This window comes from Paramisgurnus dabryanus, chromosome 22 (genome assembly GCF_030506205.2).
Source record: "Paramisgurnus dabryanus chromosome 22, PD_genome_1.1, whole genome shotgun sequence".
Classification (NCBI taxonomy): Eukaryota; Metazoa; Chordata; class Actinopteri; order Cypriniformes; family Cobitidae; genus Paramisgurnus; species Paramisgurnus dabryanus.
This window is the reverse complement of record NC_133358.1, coordinates 27,620,978-27,638,329: the sequence shown is the minus strand read 5'-3', so window position 1 is coordinate 27,638,329 and position 17,352 is coordinate 27,620,978. Positions and strand designations below refer to the sequence as shown.

Genomic DNA, 17,352 nt, shown 5'->3' with positions numbered 1-17,352 from the left:
TTTGTTTTTTGTGGTGTGATTGAGGAATAATGCCAGTTAAAGTTAATAAATCATTGCAGATTAATGAGTAAAGAAAAGAAAGAAATGTCTTTTATCTGCTTACCAGAGCTTGACCGCCATTTTGAAATCCCAAAGTAATACAGTGAAATCGAGAATTAATTTAAGACTTTTATTTTGTATTGGTATAGAAAAATGAGTAAGTTAGTTAATCTAATTCTTGTAAATAATTGTTGTGTTTAGCTTAATACTTTTGTGTTGCTTTTTTTTTCAGATTTACCTCCTAGTAATGATATAATGAAATAAGCCACATTCCCGCTAGCATTCCGATGAGGATCAGCTGAAAAAAGTTTCTTTAGCCATCCCACCCAGATTACGTTAAAAAACAAACAAAGCTGTAGGCTGCTACTATTTTCTTGTTATGTTCGAAATGTTACATGTCGTGCTTTTGCAATTGTTCCCCCCGCTGGTCGCCCTAATCGCATGAAAAATATTTTTATCGGCTAAGATGTTGTTCTCACATAGACCATGCTAACATGCAAATAGGTTCAAGTAAATCTTATCTTACCAAAGGTGGCTTGACCTAACACTTGACCAGGGGCTACAGTGTGGTCTTTTCAATGCTCTCAATTTCCCAGGATATGTGTTACTGTACAGTGGTCTGAGCTAGTTGGAAATTGTTTGTTTTGGTATGATCGACGGTATGAGTTTCTCTGGTCAGGTCCTGTTTTGTTAAGTTGTTTCACAGCTGTCGTATTACAAAGATGTGATTGTCTGTTCCAAGTTAAACACAAGAAGTGTGAGAACACAGACTGACCTTTTGTGCGTCGGTAACGCGAGTCTGCAAAACTCCTGCCAGTTGGACGGCAAGGTCTTGAAGTGGTAATTAAGTGCACTTCATGGACAGCTGTTTGAATCTCACCACCAGTTTTCTTCTTTTGTTCAAACTACCGAAATTTGTTGGTAAATATATTTCAGTGAGCGGGTAATTAAAATGGGTTTTGAAGTACAGTATGTCCTCCATTCAGATTATTCTCATGAAAAGGATGGTACGCTTAGTCATGTTTGACCGATAAGGGATTTTTTTAATAACTAAAGTTAAGTTAGGAAATCACATATCATAAATGGTTCATTTTGAACCTCATCGGTCAAGTATTTGTAGAATTATCAGTTTATTGTGCATTTTACTTACGAAATTAACCATGATTTAACTACAGTTAAAACCCCAAAAACATGTTTTCTATTAGGGCAGCAAGATATAGTGAAATAACCACAATTACACAAACATACATGTCGCAATATGCATACAGCAATGGTTTGCAATAGCTAAATGTCTTTGATGTTGAAAGAATCAATAACAAAACGCTGACACGCGTATGTCCGATGAAATCTCTATAGTCAAAGTTTTAGGCATCTGCAAGTAGCAGAGAGACTAACAAGAAAAATTAAATTTGATTTTACAAACTTAAAGGCGGTGTGCATGATCTCTGAAAGCCAATGTTGATATTTGAAATCACCTAAACAAACACGCCTCTATCCCAACAGAATCTGGACCTTCTTTTGATAGACCCACCCCACACATACGCAACGATGTCGGTTAGTAGACACGCCCCTTACTGTTGATTGGCTACAAGTGTGTTTTGGTACTCGGCCCGACTCCCTTTCCCGAAGTGTTTTTCAAAAATCATGCAAATCATCAAGATATCACATCACAGTTTTATAAAAGGATTAGTCAATTTTCTTTAAAAAAAAACCCCCGGATAATTTACTCACCACCATGTCATCCAAAATGTTGATGTCTTTCTTTGTTCAGTCAAGAAGAAATAATGTTTTTTGAGGAAAACATTCCACGTTTTTTCTCATTTTAATGGACTTTAATAGAGCCCAACACTTAACAGTTTTAATGCAGTTTAAAATTGCAGTTTCAAAGGACTCTTAATGATCCCAAACGAGACATAAGGGTCTTATCTAGCAGAACGAAAAAATATGCACTTTTAAACCACAACTTCTCGTCTTCCTCGGGTTGTGTGACGAGCCAGCGCGACCTTACGTAATTGCGTAATGACGTCGAAAGGTCCCATGTTACATACATAAAACGCACATTTGTGGACCATTTTAAACAATAAACTGACACAAAAACATGAATTAGTATCATTCCACATACAACAATGTCGGAACGGTCCTCTTTCTTCACACTTGTAAACCCTGGGGCGTAGTTTCGCATACGTCATCCATGACCTCTTGACGTGATTACGTATTACGTGAGGTCGAGCTGGTGCATCACACGACCGGAGGAAGAAGAGAAGTTGTGGTTTAAAAGTGCATATTTTTCATATCGTTTTGCTAGATAATACCTTTATGCCTAGTTTAGGATCGTTTAGAGTCCTTTGAAACTGCAATTTTAAACTGCATTAAGTGTTGGTGTCCATTAAAGTCCATTAAAATGAGAAAAATCCTGGAATGTTGTTCTCAAAAAACATTATTTCTTCACGACTGAACAAAGAAAGACATCAACATTTTGGATGACATGGTGGTGAGTAAATTATCTGGATTTTTTTTTTAAGAAAATGGCCTAATAGTTTCAGATATCTTCCAGCCCTAGTTTCTAGTTAAACTGTGGTTACTACAAAATGCTAATCAATACACCACTGCAAAAAAAACCATGGTACATTTTCATAAGAAAAGAGTTTTAGATGCGTCTTAGAATGTCTCTTCCATTTACTGTACTTTTTGAGAAATTTATACATTTAGATATCATTTAAATTGAAAATGGAGCCCTCAAAATACAACTTTGGCTAAGTTTACTACTTACAATAGTTAAAATCACTCTTAACGTCATACAGATGTGGGCAGTACGCTTGCGAATCTCACATCGGTATTGATTTAATTAGGTCTTGTATACACTCCGTCATGCTTCGATAAAAGTTTACAAACTGTTTGTGCCTGTTGTTAACGACCCGTAGTTGTTGGCAGTGTTTCAAGTCCCATGTCTTACCGTAGATCTGTTGTTGCATTTTCTGCATTTGTTTTGTTTCTAAATTCAATTCAGTTAATCCTCTCAGCCTTTTTTGGTTTTGTTTTGTAAATATTGGAAAAGTTTCTTTAACATTCTCCAATGTAGAACTTCTCACTGTCATGTCAAATACAAATGTGGTCACATAGCAGGTTACTGTGAATTCTACTACAAATAACCGTAGCACTGGATGGTCAACTATAGCGGTGAGAATTGAACTTTATTCAATTACAGTATAATTCGCCGTTATCCTTAAAGTGGTTCTTTAATCTGCCTTTAGGATATAGACTTGTAAGACGTGTTGCTACATGTTTTTTCTCACTTATCTTGAAATCATAAAGCTTCTGTATTTTGTCTAGTGTTTTCGTTTGCCCCCTCTGTGTAGCATTGTGCATATCTCTACCTGGTTATGCAATGGCTTTTCTTCATTTCTTAGTTGTTTCCTAACGTTTGATGAAACCCCACCATTTATTATTTAAACTTACTTCCCTGTTTATCTTGACCAGAGACAATGCAAACGCTAAAGTGACAGGAAGACGGTGAAGGATCTGCTGTTTTCAGCAAGTTTCCACTCATTTTGTTGGTATATCATGGGTAAAACAAATCAGCAGGTCTATTGTTACCAGTCCAGCCCATATGATGACGGTTACATAGAGGTATGTTATATCTTTACATGCATCAGGAAATTGCGTAACCTTCTTTAGTAGAAAGATTCTCTTAGTCAGAAAGGTTCGGCACTTATCCGAATGGCTTCATCACAGTGACAGATGTTGATAATGTGAATCAATGTCACTGTTATCATTCAAATGGAATAGCTTTAGTTAATGATGATGAAGTTTTGTGATGACTAAGTGGGCGTGCACACCAAAGCTTTTATGCCCACGGCTGGCGCATGTTTTCAATTGTTTCCAATGGAAACTTGGCGTTTTTCATAAAAGCCAGCAGCTAGCGTTTTTCTTCCGCGTTGAAAATATTCAATTTTGGGTGAAAAGCTCCACTCGTCAATGTCAGTTCTCACACGGCCGTCCAATCACAGTGGAGGAGGGGTGGGACATTACCACAGCAACCAACCGGCTCACAGCTGAAGTATCAGAGCTAGCAAAGCGCTCAGCTGAAAAACAGCTGGCATTCGACGTCATCCAGGCGTTTTCAGCTGCGTTTAAAAGTTTTGGTCTTAGTTTTGAAACCTTTGATTAAGTTAGATTAGATTGATTAGATTGTATGGATTTGTTCGTAAAGCTTTGTGGTACCAGAACAGGTCCAAATAGCGCCCAAACCAGACATTTTGGATTGGTCAGTGACCTCTTTGAGTAGGTAAGGTCAATTTTGGGGGATTTTGGAAAACCCCAAGCTTTGAAGGACACTTAAGTTTTAATTCTCGCAGGGTACCAACGGGTCCTTGAAATCCTTTAAAGTTTGTGAATCTGGGGGGGAAAATTCATTCAAGGACCTGGGAAGTTTTTGAAAATATAAATACATAGACACAGGTCATTGAAAGTGCTTGAATCTATTTTTAAGTTTTCTGGAAAAAATAATTCCCTGTGTATTATAGGATAGTATCATACAAATTCTAGAGAAGGGAACGAGACGCTGCGTCTCCCTTGCCATACTTTGGCAATAACATTTTAGATAGCGATATACTTCCTGGCTCCCGCGTCACCCTGTCTTTGTCGTTAAGCCTCACCATTGGTTGAATTTGATATAACATTCAAACGCACTTACCCCTGGAGGCGTCCCCAAAGTGTCACAGTGACGCAGCGCGAGTTCCCTCGAAAGGGAACTGTAACAATGTATCTTAAAAGGTAACACAATGTATCATTGCTCTCACTTGAAATGTGTTCCCACATTTAATCCTTGAATTTAATGGTATTGGACCTGGAAAGTCCTTGAAAGGTCCTTGAATTTGAAGTTAACTAAAGTGTGGGAACCCTGTTCTGGTTTTTTTTTAGGCATATAAAGCTCAAGTCCATGTGATTCACCCGTGAACACACATGCCCACTGACACATTGTCATGTTGGTATACACTCACACATCCTTCAAACAAATAGTAGACATATGGCAACTTTGACTTCAGTCAGAGTTTCAAGGTTGAGGGCTTTGTACACACTTGACCTAGTAGCCAAATGATGAATTGATGAAATTCACAAGAAATGAAATGTCTTATTTGTACTGTACTTTATTAAAAGCTGTGTATGAGTAATTCAATGCCTTGCCATGCTTTTTTTTAACCAAATTTAGAAAATATAAACCGATGGTTCAGTATATTAATAATAAATGCATTCTCTACTAAATTATATTTTAATTATTGACAAAAAAATGCCACATCCATTACTAGATTATGAGTTTAATGGTTAACCACGGTAAAAATGTCCAATGGTTAGTGTTATCGTGTCAATTTTGTTTTTAATCGTTAAACCGTGCCAGTGTGACAGCTTAAAAACCACTGTCCAGCATCAACCAGTTTAAGCGCGTGCGACAAACACATTCATTCACGTCTGCTCGCACGTGTTTGTGATGACAGTGCTTCACTGACTGAGTTTAATTCCCAAAATGTTCACATTCAGGGAAATGTAGTTGTACTGACACATGCTTACTTAATATTCCTTCAGACGGAGACATCTTTTCTATCATTTTCCATTAAATGATGTGATCTGGTGAGTTTAAAGCTCCTTTGTTTCTTCTGCGATCACTGCGAGCGCAGGTTTTGGGCAGCCCTCTCCTGGGTCATAAGGTGCACCATATTTCATTCTCAAAACATACACAAACAGACTTGCTGATTTGTCCTGTGTTTATATAAAAATCTGATTTGCTCACTTTGGTTTTATCTGGACTAGATTAACATTTATCATAACACATTTGGTGTCGTGAGATAAATGTTCATGGTATTTATTTGATTTTTATGCGATCAAAAATCTATTTTAAATTTGGTTTGCATCAGTACGTTTTTTTTTTTTACATATCTAAAATTTGTTCACAAATCCATTATAATATTTATAACCGTTGTGATTTTGGTTACTATAACCATGATGTAAAATTTTCATACCGTTTAATCTCTATCCAAAACCCTGAAATTGCTCATATGGGTGTGTCTGGTTTGATTGTTGTCTGGTATAGTCAGTATATCTCGAACAAGTTTAATGCCGTGACCCCGGATGACTTTTCTAACTCTGTGCTTAATAAGTGACCAGATAAATATATAGTCTACTCAGACAAATACAAACGTTTTAGGAAGTTGAACATTAAGATTAACCTCCCAAAGACCAAACACTATACGTTTGCATAAGGTTGTAAATCAGAATATCAGGCCACAAGCAAAGACAATTTTGTGTTTTAACAACACTGTTTGTCAAACCTATTCATGGCCACTCGTGTATGAAGCGTGTTAAACCATTGCTATAGAAATTATCTATTTAAATTAAGCTCCAAGTTATCCAAGCGTTAAAACTTTTGTTATAATTCGCTGTCAGTACTGTTTATTCTGGTACGAAACAGGATGCTACCGTATCTACAGTAACAGTCCCTACCTAAATAGATTAGGAAGAAACACTTTTTCCTCTAGTAGCACACCTCTAACCCACATAAGAAAATACTGTAGTATACTTTACCATTTAGTTACTATAGATGGTGTCAACGGTAACAAGCAAACTAAATAAGAAAATTACTTTATTTGAAATCATAGCTGAAACGTGTCAACTAGTACATATTTACGTTTGTATGGCTGCTACCTTGGCCAGGTCTATTTTGTTAAAGAGATCATTGATCCCAATGGGACTTCCAGGATAAATAAAGGTAAAAATCACTGATAATGAGCTACCGTAACTTTACTGTGTAAAATGAATATATAGAATTTTATCTACAGATCCTTGAATTCTTGCCTGGCACAGCAAAAGCTCGCCGTCTCCCCTTGTCTTTACAAAACGGATCGTTTTTTATTCTTGAAAAGGTATTTGTTCCAGATATGAGTTTAGCCACTAGCCAAACCGATAAACAAGCACCGATTGGACGTAACTTCGATCCAGGCATGTAACCATTACAACGCATGTACGTCCGATGAAACAATCTTTAGACTGTCATAAATAAAGTGTAGTAGTATATCATAGTAATTACAACACTTAATGTGTACTATAGTATTCTCTAGTATTAACTATAAATTGGAAAACTGTGGTAAATGCTGTAAGACAATTGCATATTCACTACGGTAAGGTAATTCACTCACAAACATTGTTGCATCTTGAAATTTGACTACAGTTTATTTTAGAAAATACTTAAGTGTGTAAGAAATAATTGGCGTTGTTTAATGCACACCTTAGGTGGTAATGCGGCATGAGGTGGGTGTGCAATGCATTATTTTCAAATAATTCAATGTCTCGTCGTCAATTATTCTGCTTATACCTCGGTTACCACAGCCATTCCTTATACGACCACCCAATCCTTATACCACCGCTTATACATGACCTGTCAAATGTCTTGAAAAAACCACCAGAGCAATGTCTGTGGTAACCGAGGTATAAGAGGAATAATTGACTCCGGTCCTTTGAATTATTTGAAAATAATGCACACCTGCGGTTATTTTCTTATAATTCAATGGCCCGTCGTCAATTATTCCTTGCATAATGCACACCTTAGGTGGTAATGCGGCACAAGGTGGGTGTGCATTATTTTCAAATAATTCAACGGCCCGTTGTCAATTATTCTGGTTATACCACGGTACCACAGACATTGCTCTGCTGGTTATTTTGGGACATTTAACAGGTCAGGTATAAGCGGTGATATAAGGACCGTGGTATAAGTTGAATAATTGACGATGGGCAGTTGAATTATTAAAAATAATGCACACCTTTGGTGGTAATGCGGCACGAGGTGGGTGTACATTATTTTCAAATAATTCATTGGCCCATCGTCAATTATTCTGCTTACACCAGGGTTACCACAGACATTGCTCTGGTGGTTATTTTAAGACATTTGACAGATTAGGTATAAGCGGTGGTATACAGACCGTGGTATAAGTGCATTAATTGACAAAACGTTGTTGAATTATTTGAAAAGAATGCACACCTTAGGTGGTAATGCGGCGTGAGGTGGGTGTGCATTATTTTCACATAGTTCAATGGCCCATTGTAAATTATTACGCTTATACCACGTTTACCACAGACATTGCTCTGGTGGTTTTTTCAAGACATTTGACAGGTCAGGTATAAGCGGTGGTATAAGGACCATGGTATAAGTTGAATAATTGAAGACGGGCCATTTTAATTATTCAAAAATAATGTACACCATAGGTAGTAATGCGGCACGAGGTGGGTGTGATTATTTTCCAATTATTCAACGGCCCGTTGTCAATTATTCTGCTTATACCACGGTTACCACAGACATTGCTCTGGTGGTTATTTTAAAACATTTGACAGATCAGGTATAAGCGGTTGTAAAAGGACCGTGGTATAAGCGCAATAATTGACAAAACGCAGTTGAATTATTCAAAAATAATGCACACCTTAGGTGGTAATGCGGCACAAGGTGGGTGTGCATTTTTTTCAAATAATTCATCGGCCCATCGTCAATTATTCTGCTTACACCACGGTTACCACAGACATTGCTCTGGTGGTTATTTTAAGACATTTGACAGGTCAGATATAATTGGTGGTATAAGGACTGTGGTATAAGCTGAATAATTGACGACGGGGGTTTTAATTATAAAAAAATAATGCACACCTTTGTTGGTAATGCGGCACAAGGTGGGTGTGCATTATTTTCAAATAATTCAATGGCCCGTCGTCAATTATTACGTTTATACCACAGTCCCTATACCACCACTTATATCTGACCTGTCAAATGTCTTAAAATAACCACCAGCCACCAGAGCAATGTCTGTGGTAACCGTGGTATAAGCAGAAAAATTGACGACGGGCCGTTAGATTATTTGAAAATAACGCACACCCACCTCGTGCCGCATTACCACCTATAAGGCGCAGTATTTTTTAATATCATAATCACAGACATTGCTCTGGTGGTTATTTTCAGACATTTGACAGATCAGGTATAAGCGGTGGTTTAAAGACCATGGTATAAGCGCAATAATTGACAAAACGTTGTTGAATTATTCTAAAATAATGCACACCTTAGGTGGTAATGCAGCATGAGGTGGGTGTGCATTATTTTCAAATAATTCATCGGCCCATCGTCAATTATTCTGCTTATACCGCGGTTACCACAGACATTGCTCTGGTGGTTATTTTAAGACATTTGACAGGTCAGGTGTGCGGTTATCGAAAAATAATGCATACCTGTGGAACATTTCTCAACCAATCAGAATACAGCATTCAACAGCCTTGTGATAAAAACGACAGTATTTTCACATTTAAGGTGTATGGAGTGGTGTTGTAGGTGAGTGTGTGTGTGTGTGTGTGTGTGTGTGTGTGTGTGTACAGGTTTATTTTTTGTGGATGTGTGTCACAGCTGACTCATTGTTGATTGGCGGTCACATGGCTGGCTGTCGGAGGTCTCGAGAGGAAATAATCCAGCAGAGGAAGAGATTTACCCATCGCTGCTGGAGTTAGTGGAGGCAGATAAATACTGTAGCGTTCTGTAACGTCTCGCTCTTTTCTCTCTCTTTATCTCTCTCTTTCTCTCTCTCTGTCGCTGGCTCTCTTTAAACAGTGGCAGTTGCCTTTGCACTAAGATGTCAACACCAGCTTCTCTCCAGTAACGCACATTGTGGTAAGCTTTAATGGTCTTGTATCTGGATACGCATGCTTATTTGCTTGTGGCTAGTGGTGTTCATTTGTACTTCTTTTAGCATACGTTTTCTTTTCAATTTTAATGTGTATTCAGTTGACTTCAGTTGCTGTTTTAGCTCTTGCAGCATAATTTTAACAGTTTTTTAAAGTTATCTAAAAATGACAAGGATGTAGGTTCGTGGCTGCATTATTATTGTCTACTATCTAAACTTTTGTGTGTACTTGTGCATGCATTTTTTATAATTTTTTATGAACGTTTTTTTCATTTAAAATGCTAACCTGTTTGAATGCAATGCTAATTTCTGGCATAAACAACAGCTGGAAGTGAAATTCAAGAGTCAGCATTTTGTATCATGGCAAACTGCTAAGTCAACAGTAAAAAGTCCACAGTTGTACTGATACCTCCCAGTACACCCATGTAGTTCCCTTTGTGTTTGTGTATATTTTATTAACTTGAGGAATGGTGTGTTTGCTGGTATGTTGATCTCAAAGGCAGCGTGGCGTTGTCTTGTGACTTTAAGTAATTAAATGTCATTATCCTCCCACCGTAAGCATCTAAACTGTCCAAGACCGTGTCATTCAGAAACTTTCTTTTGGATGAAATGACAAAGTTGTGGAATGGTTTTCCGAGGAATTTTTGCAATTTTGGAATAATTTTGGAACGACTTTAGGAAAGCATCTTCTAACATGTAAGATGACATATTGCTGAAAATATTACCAAGATTGTACAGAATTGTTTTACAGTGTAGTGATAGCTCATGAAAAAAACATTTAAGGGATGAGCCTAAAATCCTCAGATCTTTAAACACCAGGCTAGGAAACAAAAATGTCAGATCCCAAACTTTTTTTTTACTTTGAATCCGTGAGATTTATAAATAACTCACGACATCTCTTGCATGTGGTTAAACTGAGGGCCACTAGTGAACTAGTAAGTATATATTTGCAGGGTTACTCTGGGTTTTAAAATTTACCAGTTGAGGTTTCCACCTTGTGATTTGAATTTCTATTTGCAGAATAGCTTTTTTGTTGGCAGTCTCGGTCCGATTGGAATGCTTTGTCTGAAATTATTCTTTATGGACACAATTGAATATAATCCAGTAAGCTTGTTTGCCTTCCACAGAAGCAAGGATATTCCAGTTTGGAAATGAACCAGTGCTCTCTGTTTCACCTTGTCCAAGATTCTAGTTTGGGGATAAGTTAAAGCAATAGTTCACCCAAAACTGACACATTTTATCATCATTTACTCAGTCATGTTGTTTTACTGACTTATAATGACTTTTCTTGAAGGCGTTGTTTTGAGTTTGATTACAATGGGAGTGGAGGGTGACCGCCTCATCTCGTCTCTCTCGACTACGTACTTTACACGACTTTAGGACGTTTACTTATAAATAATGATTAATGGGGAAAACAACAGTGAAATCAACAACATGAAAGTAATGGAGTGATTTTAAAGGAAAACATCACCGTTTTTCAATATTTTACTATGTTCTTACCTCAATTTAGATGAATTAATACATGGCTATCTCTTTTCAATGCGTGCACTTAATCTTTGTACAGCGTGTCGTGAAAATGTTAGCATTTAGCCTAGCCCCATTGAGTCCTTAGGATCCAAACAGGGATGAATTTAGAAGCCACCAAACACTTCCATGTTTTCCCTATTTAAAGACTGCACTGAAAAAAAAATCCTTTCAATTTACGTAATTTTAATGTGTACATCGGTCCCACATAATCCGATTGTGTTAAACCAACATAATTTTCCTCATTTAATTTTTATGTGTCAGACCAAAACATTTTAATTGTTTCAAGTAGTCTAATATAAATATGTTGACTCAAAGTGCTATTTCTCTTTACTATAACACATTTATTTTGTAATGTTTAAGTAATTTTATTATGTAAGGGGACTAGATTTTCATCTGTAATTCCAACATGCTTTTTTAATGCTTATATTATGGGATTATGTAACTCTAAAGCAATTTCATTATGTTTCTGGCACCAGAATAATCATCCATAATTATCCAAATGTTATTTATTTCTTTTTTAAATACAAAATACATTTGCATTGGCATAAAAAGCAAAGAGTTTTAAACAAAAGTTTAGTGATATTGAGGCAAACCACTGCTTTCAGATCATCAATTCATTTAAATCACTACACATTAATTCAACAACAGTCAATAACTATTACAACAATCAGCACATGCAGTACATACAAAGGGGCAATTTCCCAAACAGGTTGTAGATTAATCCATGACTAGGCCCTAGTTCTATTAGGATATTTTTTACAAAAAAAGTTTACAAACAAACCTACCTTACAAAAACAACACTGGAGTACATCTTGAGACAAAACAATGGCACTGATATATGTCAAGATATGTCAGTGCAATATGTTTTCAAATTAAGGCATTGCAAAAGTCTGGGACTAGAAAAAGCCCCATCTGTAAAACTGACCCAAATGTTTAAAATAGTTACTATCACAGTAGATTTAGAAGTGCTAAAGCACAAACACTGCATTCCAAAGAGACATGCAAAACAGTAAGTACTATTATTTTTTAAATGGATTTACAAACTGGAAAATATCAATCCTTCAGAAAGTCAGAGCTACAGCATTTGTATAAACTGATAATCAAAGATTCAACAAAAACAAAATACAACAACCATTTCCAAAATCAACTCTGAGCAGAAAACTGTTAATGTTTTAATAAGGAAAAAACACTTAAAACAGATAAATAAAAAGAACATAAATGAGCAGCACAGTCTTTCTAATCCTTTCACTGAAAGAAACGGTTCGTTAAAGTTACGCTCAATGCAGTTCCATTAAAATCTTTTGGATTTCTTCAAAAATAAAGCAGAGATCAGGATAGCTCAGGTTTAAGGCATACATCAGCTCAAACAACATGGCACGATGTTGCAACACCTTCATGCCTTCCAGGACTATACAAAGATCCTCTTCTTCATCACAAGAAGCATGTTGTTTGAGAGCACAAATCCCAACAGTGGTGTCTTCAAATGACCACACTGATGCTGACTTCATTCATGCCCTGTACAAAACAGACAAATGTAGTTAAAGAAACAGAAAAAAAGTTACTGTTACAATAAAAGTGTCATTGGAAATTAGTACAATGCAAACAAATATAAATGTAAGTATACAGACCCATGTGCATTGCCACAGCATATTACAATTGGTTACAAATATATGGGTTACAAAGCAAGGCAGCTGCACTGTCCACTGCTCCAGGTGTGTGTGCGTGTTTACTAGACTGGAATGAGTTAAATAAAGAGACCACATTTCGAGTGTGTGCTACCATACCTGACAATCACAGCAAAAGTGAATTATGTCATTTTCTCACTGTCATGTTGTTATAAACCTGTATAAATGTCTTTGTTCTGATGAACACGAAGGAAGACATTTATTTTGAGGAATGTTTGCAACCAAACTGTTCATGAGCCCCATTCACTTCCATAGTATTATATTTCCCCACTATGGAAGTGAATGGGCCTTATGATTGGTTTGGGAACAAACATTCCTCAAAATATCTTCCTTAAGTGTTCATCAGAACAAAGACATTTATAAAGGTTTGTAACAACATGATAGGGAGTAAGTGATGAGAATTTTTATTTTTGGGTGAACTATCCCTTTAAATCTTCCCAGGTGTTTTAATGACCCTTGTGCCAAAAGATGTAACTAAAACATACTACATTTTCTGTACTTCCAACAATGTTTACACATTTTTATGTCTATGAATCTATATTACTTACTTCTGTCATTTGATCATTCATTGTTTGAAGTCTTTTTGCTAGCTGTCCTCCTTTCTGATAGAAGAGTTTCGTCAGGTTTTTGGATTGGAGGTCCAGGTGACACGCAGGAACATAAGACAGTAGTGATTCTTTTAAATTCAGCATTTATCTGAAAACAAATTAACCAACCATTGTATATTTGAGTACTGCGAGTCAAAGAATAATACATGTATATTAGTTACAAAAATAAGATTTAGCTCCTAACAGCAGTAAAACAGTGATAGGAATTACTTACCAATGCTTTTGAGTGTGTAGCGCATGCAAGGATGATGGACCTATAAGAGGAAATATTCAGAGGTGAAATCAACACACAACCTCAAATGATGAAGGTCACACATACACAGAGCAATAATGAAATAAGTATTATATCTGTCATAGGACGCAATTTTGGACAAAATGAGATCTTAAAACAAGGTGCTCTTCTGAAAACGTCAGCTTTAAGGTGTGGCACTTCAAAGCAATTTTTTCAGTTAATATACCAGACGTCACGCGAGGCATTTAAAAAAAGCATTTTCTAATTGAATCAAGTGTTGCTCGTGGCGTAGCGAAGTCACGAATAACTGACGCGGGTCTGTTCATCTGATTAAGCAGACAGTTTGTTTCATACGCAATGTCATTATTAATGTAGTCAATTGATATCATCTGGTAAATTACTTACATGGATAACGTTACTCTGGACAGAATAACGTTTGGTTAGCGTTTTATTTGTCCTGAACCGTTTCCATAGAACAACTGAGTAAAAAGTGCCTCAAAAGTCAACTCAAATCTGACAGTTTTCAACTCGGATAAAACTACCAAACGTGAAATAACGTTATACAGCTGACATTTTTAAAACGCTGTTTTTCTTTATGAGCCTTACACTTACTGACTGACTGACTGACTGACTGACTGACTGACTGACTGACTGTAACGTTAACTTATTCCACCAACATCCTCCAAACTCATTTTTACTACAAGTCATTGCAATGGCTACATATTGTAAAAAAACTGTCTATCTAGTGAAGATATATCACGTATAAAGTGAACATAAATAAATAATAGAACTTACTTTAATAACGTGATGTCCGTCTGAGAGAGTTCTTCTGACTGACTGCTGCTGAGTCTTCATTTTGGCGCCCAAAACAAACGATCTTTATTCTTCTTTTATGGCGATTGACGTCCTTTTTATTGAGCGTTACTGCCACCTTCTGTTTAGGAGGTGCCATTTTGTGTGCAAACTCAATTTTATTGCTTTAAGTATTCAATTCAATCATTTTTAATCAATGTGAGAATAATGTGTTCATTTTACATTCAAACAAAACATTTTCATCATAATCAATTAAATTATGTTTACACAAGGAATATAAATATTTTGTGTTGCATATACATGTTTATTTTATTTAAATTCAAAGACCCACCAAGTCCATTTTTTTCAGTGTGTTACATGAGTAGTTACACGAGTAAGTATGGTGGCACAAAATAAAACGTGGCGATTAAAAAAAAAGAGAACTATTGTATGGCGGAAGAGCACTTAGTTTGAAGCATTTCAACCTTCAACCGCCATACAGTATAGTTCTCGTTTTTTATCCGCTTAAAAATTAGCCACGATTTGTTTTGTGCCACCATACTTACTGATGTATCTACTCGTATAACAATCTTCAAATAGGGAAAACATGGAAGTGTTTGGTGGCTTCTAAATTCATCCCTGTTTGGATCCTAAGGAATGAATGGGGCTAGGCTAAATGCTAAAACATTCAAATCACGCTGTACAAAGATTAAGTGCACGCATTGAAAAAAAATAGGTATGTCTTCTTAATTCATCTAAGTTGAGGTGAAATATTAAAAAACTGTGGTGTTTTCCTTTTAAAAACTCTTTATCCCAGACATCTAGGCTAAAGTAAGGCAAAATGTGGGCTGTCAGTGAAAATTTGATAGGTGTCTTACCATAGCCCAAAAATAAATGAAACAAATTAAATAAATGAATAAACAAAACTGATTTTGAATTCACATATACATGACTGAATATTATACATCTCGCAAATAATTTTTTTTGCTAGAAATGGTTACTCGTAGCCGAACTATATCGGATCTATAGTTCGCTTAGATGGTGAAATGATGCATGAAACGGCATTAAGTATGTTCTGTAAAATAAATATATTATGTAGTTAGCTTCTAGGTCAAAATCTAGGTTTGTTCTAACGAACAAAGAAAGTCGTTTGTGTGAAGGACATTGGATGCGAGTAAATAATGTAACATTTTGTGATAAAATGGCGCTTTAAGCATGAGTTAGATTGCAAAACGACACGTTAGCTTGTGTGGAAAATCCTGCCTGACTTCATTATTCATGCCAAGTTGGAACAAATTCAAGCTAATCTCTTAATTTAAGCCCTCTTGTGTTCACCTTTAAAATTAATTATCAAGCCCTTAAGGTGCGTTTTTGTCTGTTGCTCTGCGGTCTATTATTATATATATTGATACTAATAATATTGACGTTGTCAATTTTGGCATGGCTACAAACAAATTGGCAGAGGTAATGTAAATAAGTCATACGGTTTGTCTTCATTTCAATTGTTACAGTGGTTATAAAGCTATTTTTTATTCTAGTGGATAAAAAGTAAAATCTTTCACCTTATGTTCATGAATCAGGATAAACTTGGGATTTAAATAGAGGAATGATTCTTTAAATCATGGACCAAAGGTTAATTTAATTAGTTTTAAGACACTTTTTTATTGCCCTAAACATAGTCTTTGAAGAAGATAAAACCTCAAGTTAACAAACTAGTTTTTCTCTATCAAAAGGTTTAATTTACATATTTTTAACTGAACCTCCATATCTTTTTGACTATAAGTCTGTTTGGTATCGGAATATTTTTTAGGAGTCACCTGAGGAGTCTTCTATTTATGAAATTGTTGTAAAACTCTGCTCAATGTTTGAAGTACAGTGGCAATGTCATTTTAATCTCAAGCCATTGACCTTGATTGTGACTTAAGAGACCAAATTTTTTAAAACCATCTCAAATGGTCATACATCTCTATTTGCACACTATGCACAGTAATAATCCGTTAGTTTGATTAATGCCTGCTAAAAGAGCAATTGAATCTTGTGGCTGATATGAAATCAAAGTTTTTGTAAGCTCAATCTCGCTTAATCTCATGTGTACGGCAATCAGAGTTTTGACGAGGCATGATGCACATGGTTCACATGACGCAATAAACGCAAGCTTTGACATGACGAGCAACAAACACGAGAGTCCGAAGTCACCGGCCACCACTGCTCTATATTATATTTTCTCAATATTGTGACATGAAACTGTGAATTGGCAATTTTCCTGTTTTAAAGAAATTGCAAAACAATGGAAAAGTTTCTTGCTAATCTTGAAACTAAATGTAAGCCGTTTTAACTTTTGCTGGTCATCATGCAAAATCTTAAGTCCTCCTGTAGTCGATCATTTTATCACTTAAAACTCATCTTTGAGCATCATAATGGCACATGTAAACGTTTTTCCTGTCACAGTAGTTTCTTAAAGGATTAGTCAATTTTCTTAAAAAAAAATCCAGATAATTTACTCACCACCTTGTCATCCAAAATGTTGATGTTTTTCTTTGTTCAGTTGAGAAGAAATTATGTTTTTTGAGGAAAACGTTGCAGGTTTTTTCTTATTTTAATTGACTTTTATGGACCCCAACATGCAACAATTTAAATGCAGTTTAAAATTGCAGTTTCAAAGGACTCTAAACGATCCCAAACGAGGCATAAGGGTCTTATCTAGTGAATCGATTGTCAATTTAGGCAAGAAAAATAAAAAAGATGCACTTTTAAACCACAACTTCTCGTCT

The 17,352-nt window shown here is 36.0% G+C and overlaps 1 protein-coding gene and 1 long non-coding RNA gene across 4 annotated transcripts in view; one reads left to right on the top strand and one right to left on the bottom strand.

The window, feature by feature from the left end:
- slc4a2b (solute carrier family 4 member 2b) overlaps positions 1 to 17,352 on the top strand; it is a 59,660-nt gene that overhangs the window by 6,855 nt on the left and 35,453 nt on the right. The window contains exon 1 of one of the 3 annotated variants that reach the window (XM_065258579.2): positions 9,537 to 9,724. The exons of the other annotated variants lie outside the window; for them this stretch is intronic. The gene's annotated coding sequence lies outside the window, so the exon portion shown is untranslated. Of the gene's footprint in view, positions 1 to 9,536; positions 9,725 to 17,352 lie in introns of those variants that run through there. 3 annotated transcript variants of the gene reach the window in all.
- Positions 11,753 to 14,941, bottom strand: LOC135740328 (uncharacterized). Its single transcript, XR_010529173.1, has 3 exons — positions 13,772 to 14,941; positions 13,498 to 13,645; positions 11,753 to 12,779 (listed from the first exon to the last, which is right to left on the bottom strand). It is a non-coding gene; the product is annotated as an uncharacterized lncRNA (long non-coding RNA).